We start from the raw sequence: 17614 nt of genomic DNA on the forward strand, positions 1-17614 counted from the left end.
TCACATTACTGCTGCACATGTGAGGCCTTACATTATTGCTGGACATGTTCTATTTTTGTTTAACTATCTCAATCCCCAATAGTTCAAAAAAGTTTGCCAAAACTGGATTAGAATTTTTTTTTAACTTGGAGATTAAAATGAGTTAATGGAAGAATCCAGGACTTCATTTTACTTTGACAAAAGAAGTAATTTTCAGCTGTAGGATGGAGGAAAAAGAAAAGGTTGCATCGGTTTGGTTCTGGGTTTAATAATAAGCTGAGCTTTGAAGCTCAGCTTATTAAACCTCTTTCTGCTTCAAACTGTCTCTGTTTGGTTGATTTTTAGGCGTAAAATGTCCTCAGGTTAAAGAAAAACAAACAATCCTGCATGCATCTGAACATCCTCACAATGTTGAGGGAGAGTTGATTAGTGTCTAACTATTAAATCTTTTGAATACATAATCCAAATCCTTACTTACATTTTCCAAACTCGTAACTAACATCGCTAAAATCACAACCTATAAATTTACCAAAAGAAATCTTGAAAACATGCAGCTTGTCAGGAATTTAGCTCTGTTGTTGAAATGTTTAAATTACTCAGAGGGAAACCAGGTAAACTCTCAACCAACCAGCCAGTTAAAAACTTACAAACTGCTTTTTGAGGGCAGAAGTGTCAGGTGGCCACGTAAACGTTCATAAATCTACAGCATGGAGGAGATTTGACTCTTCATTTCTACCCGACTCCAGTCGACTCTCACCTGCTTGTGGATTCACAGATTCATGAATTTCTCTGCAGTTTATATAAAAAAATATTTTAAAGAAATTTCAGCTTCGGACGCTGAAATTCTTACTGGCTATCGTTTGAAAAACAGCCGATCCAGGAGAAGTATTCAACTTTTCTCACCTGTGATTTTACACTTTTTGGTTGTCGCCCCAAAAAGTGATGAAGACGACGAATGTTAGCTCCTGCGTTAGAGCCAGCGTTTCATTTAAAGGTTTATTTGGTATTAAAACTATTAAAAACACTAAGTTACCAGTGTACTTTGTTACCGTGGTTTTTTCAGGTATCTGCACCTTACTTGAGTATTTGTCTTTCTGGTGACTTTTTACTTTTATTCTCTACGTTTTAAGAGAAATATCTGTACTTTCTACTCCTTTTATTTTCAGGCACGGCTCGTTAATAACAGTAAAAAGCCACAGGTTGCACAAAAAACATGTAATAGTGTCAGTAATTCTCCATTCAGTTGGATGCAACTGGACCATATCAGTGTTTATTTTTATTTCTATACCAACACAGATGTTACCAGCAAAAAGGAAAAATAATGTTTTTGCCTGAGTAGAACTTAAAGTATTTCAGTCACTTTGTATTCTTGAAGGTGAAAATTAGTTCAAAACATTTTTACTTTTACTTCATTAAAACACTTCATCCTGTACTTTTACTGGAGCATTTTTTCATAAACGTATCTACTGAAGTAAAGAATGTAAGGATGTGAGAAAACATGAAAACTTTGTTCAGAATGGAAAACTGGAGTCAAACGGAGTTCATTTGTGTTCAGTCAGCCTTTTAAAATGGTTTGTAAGAAAACTGGAGGTATTTTAGCAGAGGAAGGTGAAAGGAGGACAGAGTGTGAAATTGGTTTTCATGTATGAAATGTAAATGTAAAGATGAAACTGTTGGCGTCTAAATGGAAAAGCTTTAATTATTTTTGTTATTTTGTGTCCCTATGAATAATTTGTGTGGCTGAAATGTAAGAATTCAGCACTTCATCCAATGGAGCTGATGCAGATGAAAACGTTTCATAATGTATTTAGATCTCCCTAAATGGAAAACATTAGAAACACAAAGAGCTTTCCTTTTATTTATTAGCCATGTTTTTGATTAGTTTTATTTAAAATCTAAAACATTTAGTGCTTTTTTTTTTTTTTTTACCCTAAAGCTGCCTTGGTCACACCCATTTATTGGACTTGATTAAACTCAAAGATGGTTCCTGAAGGACACGGTTGTTTTTGCAGATGAGAACAAAGCATGTTTACTGGAGCAGCGAACTGGAAACCAGAGCAAATAAAAGTTAGGCTTCGGGTAACCGTCATAAAGTCCTGATGCGAGTCAGTTTATTTGGTAAACAGCAGAAACTACAAAAACTACAGCTGTGAAGGTTTGGGGGGGTTTTGTCAAGAAGTATGTTTGCTAGGGGAAAAGTTAACTGGGGCAATTTTAGCTCCTTGTTATTTGAAATGTCAGGATATTTTTAGTCTTGGTTGAAGGCAGAGTAACTAAAACTATACTTAAGTAAGTCTAGAACTACTTCAACATATTTTTACTCAAGTAAAAGTAAAAAGTACCAAGAAATTAGTGAAAAAAATCTACTCTAGTACTGAGTAACTGATGAAATTATCAGACATTTAATATCATCAAAATATAAAGTTAAGTGGAAATTTTTGCATTTTTAGGACAGAAATGACAAATTCAAAAAATATTAAAATCAGGCAAATCAAATCAGTTTCTTTCAGTAAAGATGAAACTTTAATAAAAGCTGCAGGTGTGTGTCTGTGTCTGTCTGGTGGATTTTTGGTTAAAACATGTTTGTTTTTCATTCAGTCGGTAGAAAATCCAGAAATTTTACTCAAGTAAGAGCAGAGATACTTAAAAACACGTATAAAATACTCCTAAAAGTTACTTTTTTCAACTAAATGTAACTTCCAGCTCTGGTTGAAGGAATGTTTTATGTTTGCTATAAAAATCTAATTTCATTTGTTTATTTTTGATCTCAAGCTTCATGACACATAATTAACGCTTTTCCTTGACGCCTCCGGATGGAAACAGTTTTACTTTTGTTCTGAATAAATAAAGTCTGCTGGTGACAGAGTCGCATGTTTCTGTTCCTGAACACCTGAGCCCAGCTGTAAGCCAACCTTTCTGTTTACACCTCCAGTTTGACGGCACTGAACAAAGAACAATGCTCAGCCTTGTGCCGCGACACAAAGCAGCTTTAATGTGCTTTGACTAGGCCTGAGTGGAGCAGGGATGGCTGAGCATCTGGGCTGTCACTGACATTATTTATGACACCTGTGTGTAATTGTTTTGGTCTCACTCTTTGTTTGATAGCTCGCTGTGTTGCGCTGCGCTCATGCCTGCACACCGGAGGGTTTCCTGAGCCAACCTGAGCGGGTCAAAGGTCGGAGGCGCCTCAGAGTTTTTCTCACAGCGGATAAACGAGGAGCTTACCGCTAAAACCGGGCCGCATTAAAGGATCAAAGCCCAACGTTTCACAGCGGCGTGTCGCGCTGTACATGAGAAACTCTCATCGCTCAGGTACGTTTCAACAATACATTACGGGCTCATGTAAACAGACCACACACAGCTGCACGGCGACTAATTACCGTGTTGTGGATGTTCTGTCCTTATTCCGTCTGAGAGGCGCTGAGCCAACGCAGTGCTAAATGTTTCAGCACACGGCAGGAAAACTCAGATTTCATCAGGGTTATGCTGCCGATATAAATCTAGAACATTTAGATTTATTATTTCTATCAAATAAATGAACAGTAAGCTTGATGCTAAATGCTCCTGCAGAAAGGAATTACATCACTTTTATTTGACTGTTTCTTTAGTTATTTAATCTGGGAAAATGATCATAACTGTGTCATATTATCACTCGGATCAAACTGTAATAGATGTATTTAAATTAACTTTGTCCATATAATTAGCCTGATCTTATTATAGGTATATCTTTTTGTATATAAATCTGATTGGAGACATTTGCTGCATATTGATGTGACATAAATAAACCAGATTTATTCTAAACCTGGATTTTGTGTTTTAAAGTGTATTTCTCATTCTAAAAAACAGGCTTTTTAAGTATTTATATTCATTTATACATTTCATAAAACATCTCAAAGGTGAGGCCTTCAGCGATGTGATTGCTTTATTTATTCAGCTTTATTTGTTGATATAAACCTGAAGAACTCTTAAAAAATGACAGATTATAGGGTTGGAACAACATATTCAGCTTCTGTTGCTGTTCTGCTCTGTTTTTGTTTTGAAAATCATTAAATGAAGAAGAGGATTTTCAAATTACAAACTTATGTTTTAAATATTCTTATCTTTTCACGCTTGTGTCGGCCTACATGCAGGTCGGTTCTTCTGCCAAAGAAGCATTAAAAATGGTCTTTTGTTAAATTAAACTCAGTTTAACCTTTAACAATCTGTTCTGTGTGCAATTAAACATCTCAATCAATTGAATATTTAATTAGAGTGTATAAAATGTACTCCAGCTTTCTAAAAACAGTGAAATAGTCCTTTAAATTAAACTATGCACCAGGCAGCTGAAATATTTCCTTACACTGCTTTAAAATAAATCATTTCTCATCTGTACAGTAACTCTATTTTCTACTGGGACCTCAAAATCCTGCAACCAAAATGATTTAAAATGCTGGCGTGTTGCCCAACCAGCTTTATTAACCCAACTCAAGTACTATTTCCTGTCCTACTTCATAATAAGAGCCTTAGACATAAATATGTCAAGCTTCATCTCCAATATTTATATCACCAGGCGGTAACATACTAACCCATTGAGAGACAGCTTGTATTTGACAGGAACTACTCTTGTGTTTTAATATTGCAGCATTTCTCATTAGGTCATTTATGAAATGCTGTCCAAACAAATGAAGACGCCTCTGAGTTGGATGTCTGGTTTCTGCAGTGCAGAAACATTCACTGTCATGTTGGAACCACAGACGTAAATGCAAAGTCCACCTGGAAGTCTATAAATTATTTAGTGATGTGAAAACCAGAGTAGAAATCAAGCTGCCTGGATGTTGCAGGAGGATGAACAGGAAGTCTGCAGTGCTACGCTGCTGTCAAAACCATTTTTATTCCACCTTTTGGGTTTGAAATAAAGCTACAGACTAAGGATGGGCCTGAAACAATCACTGGTGAAAAACGTTGCTCAAACTGGAAGGATGGCAACTTCTGTATTCTGGAGCTCATAAAGAATCCTGAGAGTCGGAATGATGTGGATTTACTGGAGGCGCCATGAAGGACACCGGAAGTGAGGGACGGGAAATATTTGGACAGAGCGACTGAAATAGTTTTCCAAAGTTGTTTTTTGCCAGTTTTTTCATGGCCTCTACTTGTTCGAGTCGAGCTAATGTGTCTGTGAACGCAGTTTGGAGCAGCTAGCGTTCAAACACCGACCCTTTCCTCCTCCCTCCTGACGTGTTGATCAAATACCAACTTTGCCTGAATTCACACCACATGACTTGTATCACTGTGTCATAAACGACGTTTCCTGTTACACCGCAGCAGCCTCGGAAACGTACAGAAGACGAGATGCTAACCAGTTTTTGTTCCATACATGCTAGGCTACATGACCGTGCGGCTTGTCTCCATGGTTACCAATAGTTAGACGCAGCGTACCTTCTCCATAATGCGATATTTGATATCTTTAATTATGCTTACATATAAAGTATATGAACGTTAATTGTCTTACCTTGTAAAAAAAAACAAAAAAAAAAACAAAACGAGCGTCCTGTGATAATTTTTAAAGTGAAATCAACTAAATAGAAGAGATGTGAGGTTACAGGTGTCTGTTTTTAAAGGAGCGTGACGTCACGTGCAAAGGGTTGAACCGACCAATCTTGTTTCCATGGTGACAGCCCTAAACAGTTGTAGGTGGCTTCTGAGACACACAGTAAACAGGAAAACAAGCAGTTTATATTCTATGACTTGTAAGCGTAGTTTATGATTAGGGTTAGGATTAGGGATTATGGTATGAAGAGCGGCGCCTGGGAGCGTCAAAGCGGCAGAGCCGGGTCCGCTCTTTAGCGGTCCGCCAGCTTTAGACGCGAGACATTTTTGTCTTAAATGGAGGGGAAAGTGTTTGGTGAATAAATTCCAATCAGAAATTATACACGACCCGTTTCTTGATCCGCTTTCTTGACGCGGTGTGGTCTGGATGTTTTGTTGCCGCTGAAGTGGGGTGTGGCCCGCAAACATGGAGAACCACTGGAGTCGGGCCACATGTCTGTGGTTGAGTTTTGAACCATACAAAAGAAAATGAGCTTCACTAAATTGACTATTTCTACATGCATATTTGTTTTTCACCTCGGACGGCATCAGCAGCCATTTTTTTTCTCTAAAAGCTTCGATGATAACCAGTTCAGATCCGTCAAAAACAGCATTATTCTTTTCAAAACCTCCCTTGTGAGACGTCAGTTTCACAGTTTCTTGGCTTGCTGTGTGTGTGACAAAAGACAGAACAATCATCACAGTGATTCTGTCTGTCTGTCTGTAAAGCTTCTGGCTCTTCTTCTTCTTCATTTTTTGCATACCTTGCTACCATTTCCTGCAGTAAATAAGCACCCAAACAGCGCAAGCGACTCCCGCCGTTGCACACGCCCTGCTCGGCTACAATGCTTGCCAGAAGGCCTTTTTTTTTTTTCTTTCCCAGTCTTCTGTCATGTACGCCGTCACCCGACCCTATTATTACTTCTGACTGTAATAGGCACCTCTGTTCCCAATCAAGTTTTTACTTTCTGGCAGATAAAGAAAACAGTTTTGCAGCAGACACGTTTTATGCCGTGCGCAGCGTCTGCCGTGTCATCGGCGCTGGCCGCCGGCCCAGCTCGCCCAGATCGTTCACACAGCACTCGAACCGCTCATAAAGTCCAGGACGCTGTCTGCTTCACTAGGTGGTCTGTCTTTACCGTGCATCCAAAGCTCCTGATCTCCACGCAGTGACAATAAGCACTTTCTGCACCGACAGACGCAGGAGAGAAAAAGTGAAAAGAAATCAATTGAATGTGCAATATTCTGCAGGTTTGTTTCTGTCACACCTCCACGTCTGAATTATGTGCTTCAGCCTGCCTTTTCCTTTTACCTCGCCCCGCTTTCCTCTGTCCCTCTCCAGCATGTCGAGGTGTTAGATGTTGTTTACATAAATCTTTCCATCTCTCATCTGGGCTCAGGGAGGCTTTGCAAGATGATGCTGTTTGACAATGTGCACAGGAATAGAGAGAAAAACAGAGCAGGCCGAGGTAATCACCGGGGACAGGCAGGAAATAGGAGCCAAGTCACCCAGCAATTGTCTATCAGTTTCCTCGCCCTGTTATCTTTGTCACTTTCTGGAGACTCACTCGCCCACGCTGCCACATTCATGAATACAAACACTCATGATCTGTGCTTTTTTATTTATTTATTTCCCTGCCCTTCCAGAAATCATACACTGCAGACTGCTGTCTTTCTGGAGAGAAACTGATTGACGGAGAAAGTTCATTTTCATCCTGCGTCTTGCGGTCCGCAGCGGCCTGGTTTCCGCTGGGACAAATTTACCGGCAGCTTGGAGAGTTTAATGTGGAGAAAAACTGCAACTTCCCACTGAGAAGCAGAATTTAGTTCAACGCTGAATCTGTGCTTTGGCTCCGATTTAAACCAAGATTCTCTCGGCCGCATAGAAAATATAGGCTGTCGCTTTTCAAAATTGCACGGGTAAAGATAAGGTGTGTTGATTGGAAACAAAGAATCTCAGTTTCCCTGCAAAAAAAAGAGAGAGAGAGAGAAAAAAATAACCTTCAACACTAACAAATACTCACCCACAGGCAAGAGATCCAGAAGGAATAATCTGACTATAAATGATTTCATTTAATAGCAGCATTTGTGGATTTAATATAATTTGTGGACATGAGCAGATGCTCTGTTCGGATGAAAACACAAAAAGGAGAAAACATTATTACTGATAAACTAAGTGCATTTGCCTTGGTCTGACTGTTCAGCCTCGCCTCAGGTTTGGATCGACTCAAATCCAAATAAAAATGGCTTCCAAACCCAGGGAGGAAAATCGGGTTTAAAGCAGAAACACAGATTTTTCTGAATGAATAGAAATCTGTTTATTTTCACAAAGCCTTTGACACATTCCCAATAAAAAGTGGGCAGATATTTATTAGAGCACCAMAGCTTTTTGGTGTTCATCTGCTAACAGTGCAACCGATTGTAACTTCCTGCTCAGCAGAGGTTGTTGGTAGTTTATTGAGACGCTTTATACTGGAAATAAAATCCAAGGCCTTCCAAAATATACCAAGTTTTATTGATTTGGGTGTTTCCTCAGCTATAAACTACATTTCCCTTTATTTATCCTAATTTATTACACTGAATCCTGCTATACTGGACCAGAGCGCTGCGTTGGAGTAATTTGCAGTTTAGTGGTGAATTGAACGGTTATTAGAGTTAGGATTAACCTAACCTCAACCCTCTTGTCAAACCACTAATATAAAAGACCAATCTTAGACAAGCATTTCAGAATTACAGGCCAATATCCAACCGCCATTTATCAGTAAATTGATTTAAAAAGCTGTTTCAGCAATTAAATTTTAACGATGGCCGACCGCRTTGACGTCTTCAGTTTGGTTTCTGAACTGAGAAACGTTTTGACTGTGTGGATGAGCCACAGCTTTCTCCAGCTGAACAGAAACTACATTTAAATGATTATCTTCAGACCTAAAGAGGAACAATCCAGACCTGAACCTTCAGAGACACATAATGACGGTTACAAAGTCGGCCTTCTATCACTTGAAGAATATTTTTTAGGATTAAAGGGTCAATGTTGCAACGACATCTAGAGAAACTCATCAARTGTTTATTTTTAGTTGCATTGAAAGTGTCCTCACAAAAATCCAGAAAGCTGTTGCTGTTTTTATTAGTTTATAAGTCACTGAATGGAAAGATCTGTTGTTGTTGGTTCTGGTTCTGGTCGGCTCTGAATCCCCAGAACCAGATTATTTTTGATTATTTTGATGATTGCATTTGACAAGATATAATGTTGTTGCTTGTTGGATTTTGCTTTTTCTTGTCCTCACAGGACTTGTTCTTAAGTTCCACTTTAAGTTAATGCCTMTAATACCTCCAGTATCAGTAGACGAAGCTAAAACATTGTAATTTTGTTTTGTTTGAGCCACACACACTGTGGCAAGAAAACCAGCCAACAAACAGCAGATAMATTTAGCTGTAGTTCTAAATTGAAGGTACTTGTTGTGCAGAAAATTATCCCTTTTCTGACATTCTGCTCTTTGTAAWATAGCATGTTGATGTCAAGCTAATTAATTACACCGATTAACTGCCTCAGCAGCGAGCCTGCATGTGGCTGCATGTTTTTTTTAAGCCAGCAGTGTTGCCAAAAAGCTGAAAATAGCAAAAGCTTTAATTGTTAAAACCGAAATGTTCCGTAAACCTAATGCTAAAGTCATTTTTTAACTATTTATTCATACCAGTTTTTTTCTCCTATTTCAAAAAACAAACTACTTAAAACTTGTAAGAGAAATGGTATTAAATGTGTCAGTAAATTTGAATTTTTTCTAATTAAGCTGAGATATTTATGGTTAGGAAGACGAAACCAATAATTTGTATCATCATAATTCAACAGAACTTTTCAAAAGCTTAAAAATGAGAGCAGGCKTTTTAAATGCCAGAAGCTTTTATTGAATACGAATACAGGATATGTGATTAGGTTGATAATGTGTCTAATTGGAACCGGTTATGTTGCGTTATGATAATTTACAGAAGAAAAAGGTTAGGAAACATGGAAGTTCCTGAATCTCTCTTGCACATAAGAAACATWATAATGTTTCACATCCTGAACATTTTTGCTGTAGGGTCACAATTTGAAAACCTTTGTGACATTTTAAACTTTTGTCTTTTGCCAAAAAGATTTTTGCCAGAAACGTCTACAGTTTTTTCAAAACTACTGCAGCAGCACATGCAGCTGGTGATGGAAAYCCTCTCTAAAATCTTTACTACATAATCTATTTCCTAATTTCAACTGATAATTTTACTGTAGATTAAAGATAAAACTTTTACCTACTTTCTGTGYCCTGATTATTGTGTTTAGTGAAATATTAAAGAAATGAGCATCATGTTTACACTGGGCTGTTGTTGCCAAATCAGGTTCTTCCTGCAGGGCTAATTTGTGTGATGCAGGGCTTTAAGAACAGCTGCAATAAACTCACAGCACACTGGCCTCAAAGCGCCGAGCAGCAACACAGCTAACGAGCAGCTGCTGAACCTAGTGGAGCATTTAGCAGCTAAACGGGAAAATATTTCCTCCATGAGCCGGTGCTGATAAAAATTAGCCATTTTTACCACGGGAGCGCTGAACTTAAATTGGTCAGATTGGCATTAACACGACTTCCTGTTACAGTTAATCACAGGAAGAGGTGTATTTGAAATGAGGTTTGTCACTTTTACTAAACTGGTAATGATTTGGTATCGATAGCAGCAGCTCAGTTTGACTTTTTTTATTTTTCCACAACCTTCRGGATTCCATATAAATATTCATTGTCCACTTAAATCTCATATTCTGTCACATTACAGCCACAAACGTCCAGTTATTTCATTAGGAYCATGTTTCAGACTGTCAAAGTATCTTGAATCGAGCAGAAAACTATCAAAGTAATTCACTAAAAAATGACAATAGGGGTATTATGGTGGAGACATGAGACCATTCAAACCAAATTTCATGAAATAAACTAAATATAAAGAGCTTAGATGCAATATAAATATAAGCTGAACCAATATGTATGGTTGTTAAATATTTAGCAAGATACAGATAACCCCAAATCTAAAGTCTGAATCATAACGCAGCATTTTGTGATTAACTTATTGATTTACTTTTACGCATCTCTTAAAGTGGCCTGTCCATGAAATCAGCAAATATTAAACACAATATTAAAAGGTTTAACTGCGACACAGAGCCTGGAAAAGCAGCACAATGAGGCGYAAGATTAGAAAGAAAAAAAAACCTAATCAAGCTTTATTTTGTGTTGCAGTGGAGCAGAAAAAGCAAAGTGAGGCTTTTCGTTTGAGCTGTGGTCAACGGGAMGTTTAGAAACTGTTTGAATCTGAAAAACAGAAATGATGAGCACCTCTCTGCTGTGATGGTGTGAAACGAGCGTCTTGAGAATATAAACAGGTTGCTGGGCCTCATTTGCAGAAAAACATTGTTTTGCATAAACACTTCAGCGTTTTATGTCTGTTTCAGAGGTTTGATTGCTGGAATCACCTGCTGCTCTGTTCTTCCCTAAAGCTGAGTTTTACACTCACTTTGCATTCTTAAACAGCTGAATAGATCTTTATTTAGTCGTTATTATAAACCAACACTTAAAAATCCACTAAACATGAAGCAGATGAGCTGATCGGTAGCATTCATCTCCATCTTTTGCTTCTTTCGTTGTTTTCCTCTGAGGTTTTTTGCTGCATCTTATTCTGTGAAAATRCACCTTGTTTTCCAGAGACAGTTAATCTGAGACATATTTTATCAAAATGTCTGAAAAGCACAAGCAAAAGGCTGGTAAAGATTGTCTCATTTTTTTTCTGTGTCTCAGCACCATGGATCTTTAGGTATAAATAAACCAACAGATTCAAGCTTCACATACTTTTGTAGTTCTGCTTTAACACGACAWGCCCCTGCATCTGCTCGCTTCTTGCATCGTTTTACAGTCTTTGTTTATTAAAAGTGAAACTTGACTCTCTGTTGAGGGTACACAAACCTGACATTTGCTTCAAGCCAACTTATTTATGTTTCCTCTTACATGTGCAGTGAGCATTTATTCTGTCAGCGCTCATAAAGATGAGCTTTAATGTATAATTTGTCCYAAGCTTGSAGTGTTTATCTTTCATGACCTGAATCTTGGAGAAATAAAAGGYGAGTTAAAATTGGTTTTTCTCCCTTATGACATTTGCAGAAGGCCTTCTATTGACAAAACACTTAATCATCCCTGATAGTGTTACATCTTTTTTTTTTTAATATACCATTTTTGCACTAGGTTTTTTGGCTGTATCAAAATTAGTGTACTTTGCAAAACTGCAATCAATCAATGAAGTTTAAATTTATTTATTTTCGAAGTGCTTTACATTATAAACACGTCACACAGTCAACATTTGAAGTTTAACATTTTGTCAAGTGCTGTTGTTAAGGATCAAAATGTTGATTAATGTAAACACTTTTTTCACATCATACAAGTCATGTGACCAACAACTGTTACTGTTACTTCTGTCAAAAACGACAAAGAAGAAAACAGGAAGTCGCTGGAGGATGAATGCATGGCATGTTTTTAAGTGTCTTATAACCTGAACAAACTTATTTATGRTTTTAATTTCTTATTTAATGGAAACCCCTGAATTACAAAATGTATTTTTTTAGGCAACGTTTTGTGTACATTTGTAATGGAAATGATGCTACTGCCTCTTCTCTCCTCTAAACACATGAAATGCARCTGAGAAACGGAGCTCACCGCTTCCCGCTGCGTTTGGTCTAAATACCACATCAGAGATAAGGTGAGGATCTGTGTCATGCAGGCAGAAYGCAGAGCGAAGCCACAGCTGACGTGGCGTGGGCATCTGATTTGGACGCCTCCCTTTGAAGGTTTTCTTGGTATTTCATGCTGAGRGAAGACCCTGGGGCAAACCCAGAACCCGGTGGATAGACTACACATCCCCTCTGGGCTGGGAACACTGAGGGCTGCCCCAGAATGAACTGGTAAGAGTCACAGGTTCAGAAAATATCAGGCATTTTCTACAGGACCTTTTAATTTTAGGATCGGATTTGGAATAAAGACAATTATGAATGAATTTGTAAAGACTTTTTTTATTTTTTTATTAAATTTTTTTATTTCTTGCACAAAAACATAACAATCAAGGAAATGTTTCTTGGCTACCAGAATACACAGTAAAATKACTCAAAAACTATAAGTGTAAATACATATGTAGACCCTTTGCATGTGACGTCATGCTCTCTAGAACTCCGCCCACTCCGCCATGACGCGCGTCGAAACAACGAACGCGCTCCTTTAAAGCTCSTCTAAAAACAGACACATGTAAAATCGCTTCTATTTAGTTGATTTMACTTTAAAACAGGTCACTGGACGCTGCGAGGTCGGAAACAGACAGGGACGCAAACCAATGACTTGTCAATTTATCTTCTAACTTTTAATGATTAAAGACACAGCGGCGATGGATAAACAGCTGTCAGTCATAATGACAGAAATCACGGATTTACAGCAGACTTTTTACACGGTAAGAAGGTTAAAGTGCATATACTTCATAAGTAGGTATGATTAGAAAGATGTAAAATGTCGCAATATGGAGAAGGTCCGTGTCTAACCATTGGTAACCATGGAGACAATGTTGCACCGTCATGTAGCCTAGCATGTATGGAAAAAACTGGTTAGCATCTCGTCTTCCGTACGTTTTTATTGCTGCTCCGGTTTAAGGCTGTTTATGACATGGTGACATACATCACGTGGTGTGAATTCAGACAATGTGGTGGTAATTTGATCAACACGGATCAATACAGCAGGTAAAAGAACTAGAAGAATATATTGCTAAATACATATCTTTGCATTTCAGACAGTATAAGTGGGAAGATCATTGGAGTTAAGTAACTTGATGGCCAATAGGAGGTAACTTTTTCTGAGTGTGATTAATTTCTACAAATTTGTATTCATTTCTAGATTATTTTGAGCATGTTAAGCATTAGTAAGCTCAATTATTTGCCTCAAATGATGCATCTGCACCTACTTTGATGTCTAATAATGCMTGGATTATTTTTTAGATGAATGCACTGTAAAAAAMAAACAAACRTCTCTAATTTATGGTAAAATACCAGYAGCTGTGGTTGCCAGAAATTGATATAAATACGGTAYATTTATGCCGTATTTACACGGCATAAATATACTTTTTCCTACAGTGTGGATGTCAACATTTAATAGGAGTTTTTTAAACAGGTGAAGCTAAATCTGCTACTTGAGGAGTTCTAGTTCAAATATATTTGCAGAAAAAGAATGATTTTCATCTTGCATGCAAAATGTATATATTTTTGTACAGTTTTGGCTTTATTACTGCTCTGAATATGTTGTTTTTTTCAGTAAATAGCTTTTGTTTGATATTGTTTGATTTTATTCCTCTTTCTGGTCGAATAAAATGATTTTTGTTCCTACTGAAAGTGATGATTTTCACAGAGTACACTGGTAAAAGCCATGAAGCAAATCAACATGGACCACCTACAGCATCTTAGAGAAGTTTCTGGAAGAGGTCCGATTCCAGCTGGCCAAGCTCACGGGAATGAAATGATCTTCTGCTGCAGTTTTGGTGCCAAATCACATTAACTGGATTTTACCGTTCCTGGACTTCATCACGGAGGAATTTTGTGCTTGGGTGATAAATTTAGAGAGTGTGTAATTAATCCGGGCATTGTTTTGGATGCTTGGATTTAAACTGCTTTTACCAATAAGTGTCTGTTCTGATAACGAGCGCTTCCCCCAGTGAGAAGTCTTAATTTATTCTAACTCTTGTGAGATTAAACCAATGCTTTAAAAATCACCATGGGATCAAATCTCTGAAGCTACCTTTTCCCCTTCAGGGGCTAATTACTCCCCTGTAATGAAAGTAATCAGCACTTGAAGTGATGTTGCGTGGGGAGTGCTTGTTTTATGATTGCCAGTATCTTTCTTTGCATCTTTAAGCTCTTAGTAACAGGCTTAAAGAAATAAACTGCTCCACCAGAGCAATCAGATAAGAAACGCCATATCCTGAATATTTATGAGGCACGACTGCTGCATCTGGGAGCAGGTTAGACATGCTGTTGTATGAAAATCTGAGCCTGCGTCTTACGGATGATCGTCGAACGGCAGAATGAATTGTATCAAGGCGCACTGCTGTTGTGACGTTTGTTTCTATGTCGTTTCATGTCGAAATGTCAGATAAAGTCCCAACTGTTGAGTTTTTGTTATCATCTTGCTGCGGGATAATAACAAGATCCGGCTTAAATAGTTTGACTGAAACACAAACGGAACAAGGAACCAGGAACTTCAGCATGCAAACCTGAGATAAAGCAATACTCACGTTTCGTTATTATGGATAACATCTATTTTCACAATTTCCTGCACACGTGTTGACAGTAACATGATCTCATGCTTACGTTGATTGCAATGTGCTCACTACAGATACAATTTACCAAGTATTTCTAAAGCAAATATCTTCTTACAGTTGAAATAAGACAAAACTAACAAGTAACTTTCAGCAAGATATAGGAGCTTGTTTTAAGTCAATCATTTCTCAATATTGATGAGAAATTACTAGTTGCGCTGGCAGATTATTTCACTTGTAACAAGAGATTTTTCCCATGTTCTAAGTGAAATGATCTGCCAATGGAACTAGTACTTTTCCATCGATATAAAATAAATATTAACTATAAAAAAGCTACTTTTTATTGCTAAAACGTTATTTACAAGTCAGTTTTGTCTTATTTCARGTTTGTATTAGGAAMAACAAAAATAYTTGGTAAGATTTGGTATTTTTSAAGTGGAGGGATGGTTCAACTTAAATTTATTTTGTTTTACTTGCAGACCAGTTTATATGAGTATTCATAATATTGATTTTCAAGGATCCAGTGTCTCAGGAATGAGATTATCAAGCAGYTACCYGAGCGTCTGAAAAACTGAGTGAATGCCAGCAAACAGAAACAGTAGCTGTGTTTCCGATGCAAATGTGTGCAAATCTTTGTCTATGTTTTGCTAAAGTAAAAAAATAATTGAAATTGTGGTGTTTCCATAAATAAAAAAAAAATCAAATGACAACCCCCCCACAYCCCCCAGAAACATAGATAACTACTTCCTGTCGTCTTCTTTGTCATTTCCGCCAGTAGTAACATCCAGCTTGTTTGCGTAATAAGTCATTAAAAATAATGGGAGCGACGAATGTAAACAGTTACATGAGATACATTCAAAATTCAGACATCAGACGAGACGTTGGCATTTTGTTCAGGTGTTGGAGCAACAAGTTGCTTAAACTTGGGAGAAGCTACGTATATGGCATTTTAGGAAAATACTAAAAAGCCATTTTACAGAACAGCTATGGATTGAACACAACTGTGAGAGTTATGGTGGAGCCAGCTGCTCATCGTCCAGAAAAGCATCAACTACCACTTCCTGTTGTCTTCTTTGTTGTTTCCACCAGTAGCAACAGCAAGCATTTGATCATGTGACTCAATTGATGTGAAAAAAGTGTTTCCATTGCAGTTTTGTGAAATACATCTATGTCCACCTCATTCTAGCGTAGAAATGTTTTATTTAGAAAGTACTGTGATCCCATTAAGCAAATTTATTTACGTAATTTCAATTTGCGCAGATTTATTGTTAATGGAAACGTACGACTGTCTTGTAGATGCATTAGATGGGAAACTCGGCACAAACAGAACGCCACACCAGGCGTAGCTTCAAATTGGAGAGTAGCAGAAGAAGAAAGTAAGAAAAAGTGGCAGCATAATACAGAAATGGGTCAGGATAAACATTTTCAGTCTAGTTTTAAAAGTAGACAGGGTGTCTGCCTTACAGACCAGAACTAGGATCTGGTTACACTTAATCATCCTGGAACAGCTCCTGGTTCTGTCTCAACGGGACAAAACCCACCTGGATGTGTGCTGATAAACCCGTAGCATCATGATAAAACTAGCTTAGCCTCCATCGTTTCCCAATCAAACCTGTCAACTTTGAAACTCTCCTGGAGCTTGAGACCCAGTTCTGCTGCGATAGCTTGACGTATCGCAGCAGAAAATGTGTTTGCTTGTATTCCACTGCTCAGAGCTGAAACCCTGGAAGTGTGGATCAGAAATGAAAGAGTGAGTGGGTTGAACGAGTGAGACAAAGACTGCCAAGTATAAAAATACTGGTGGGAAATAATCATTGAGGCGTGGCCTGATGCTAAAMCTACTAGCATCAGAGCAGTGCYATTTCTTGTAACTCCAAAGGTTACAAGAAATGGCACTAACTAAACCGATCAGATTTTCCAGAACCTAAATTCCTCTGGTTTCCAGTAAAACCAGGTAACCTTACATAAGCAAACAAAGCTAATGAGAATTAAAGGGCATGAGTCCCAACTGGAGGGCCGGCGAACGAACGCAGCCTGAGGAAAAAGGTGGAGTTAGGTGGAGAAAAGCAGCGTGAATGGTTTGATTCTTTGGCATAACCAACGCCTGCAGAGATGAACAAGATGTTTTCAGACCTGAGTGACTTGAGCATAATGACAGGACTGTTTTCAGGTTCTCCTCAGAAACTGTGGCAGATGGAAAATATCTTCCCTTTAATGTTCCAAATGTGTCTTTTTCCCCACATTGGTTGTGAAGACAAACTGTAAAACAGTTTTTTTTTTTTTTGTATTTTTGACTGCAGTGGTGACATGGAGATTAAAGACGACTAATGTAAACTGCACATGTTTACATGCTGGGACTTTGCTTGGCACAAAATGACTGGGTGTTGTCTGATTGGCTTCTGAAGAGTAAATCTTACCTTCTGTCGTGTTTAGTCTTCCTTTAGCTTTGAGTAGGAGGTAAGTGGTGTTTGGCGGAACATGAAAATGGGTAAAGTAGATGCTTTGTGCACCCCAAGTGCCCACGCCTTACAGGATACGATTACCGATCCATTTACTTTGGATTTTAGGAAACTCATCTGTTTTGAGATCATCTACAAAATATAGATGATAAATCAATATAAAAGTCCTAGTTCCACTGGCAGATTATTTCACTTATTTCATGGGAAAATTGCGAAATAATCTTTCAGTGAATCTATATTCAAGAGTTAATGACTTGAAAAGCTCC

The 17614-nt window shown here is 37.9% G+C and overlaps 2 long non-coding RNA genes across 5 annotated transcripts in view; one reads left to right on the top strand and one right to left on the bottom strand.

Moving 5' to 3' along the window:
• LOC103461796 (uncharacterized) overlaps positions 1–5481 on the bottom strand; it is a 14391-nt gene extending 8910 nt beyond the window's left edge. For all 4 annotated transcript variants that reach the window (XR_533190.1, XR_533191.2, XR_533192.2 and 1 more), the window contains exon 1: positions 5468–5481. This is a non-coding gene — a long non-coding RNA (uncharacterized LOC103461796). The remainder of the gene's footprint in view (positions 1–5467) is intronic.
• A 7314-nt stretch (positions 5482–12795) lies between these two features.
• LOC103461798 (uncharacterized) lies at positions 12796–14343 on the top strand. The gene is made up of 3 exons (XR_533196.1): positions 12796–13038; positions 13372–13424; positions 13983–14343. It is a non-coding gene; the product is annotated as an uncharacterized LOC103461798 (long non-coding RNA).
• Positions 14344–17614: the final 3271 nt, after the last annotated feature.

Source organism: Poecilia reticulata, linkage group LG2, assembly GCF_000633615.1.
Source record: "Poecilia reticulata strain Guanapo linkage group LG2, Guppy_female_1.0+MT, whole genome shotgun sequence".
Taxonomy (NCBI): Eukaryota; Metazoa; Chordata; class Actinopteri; order Cyprinodontiformes; family Poeciliidae; genus Poecilia; species Poecilia reticulata.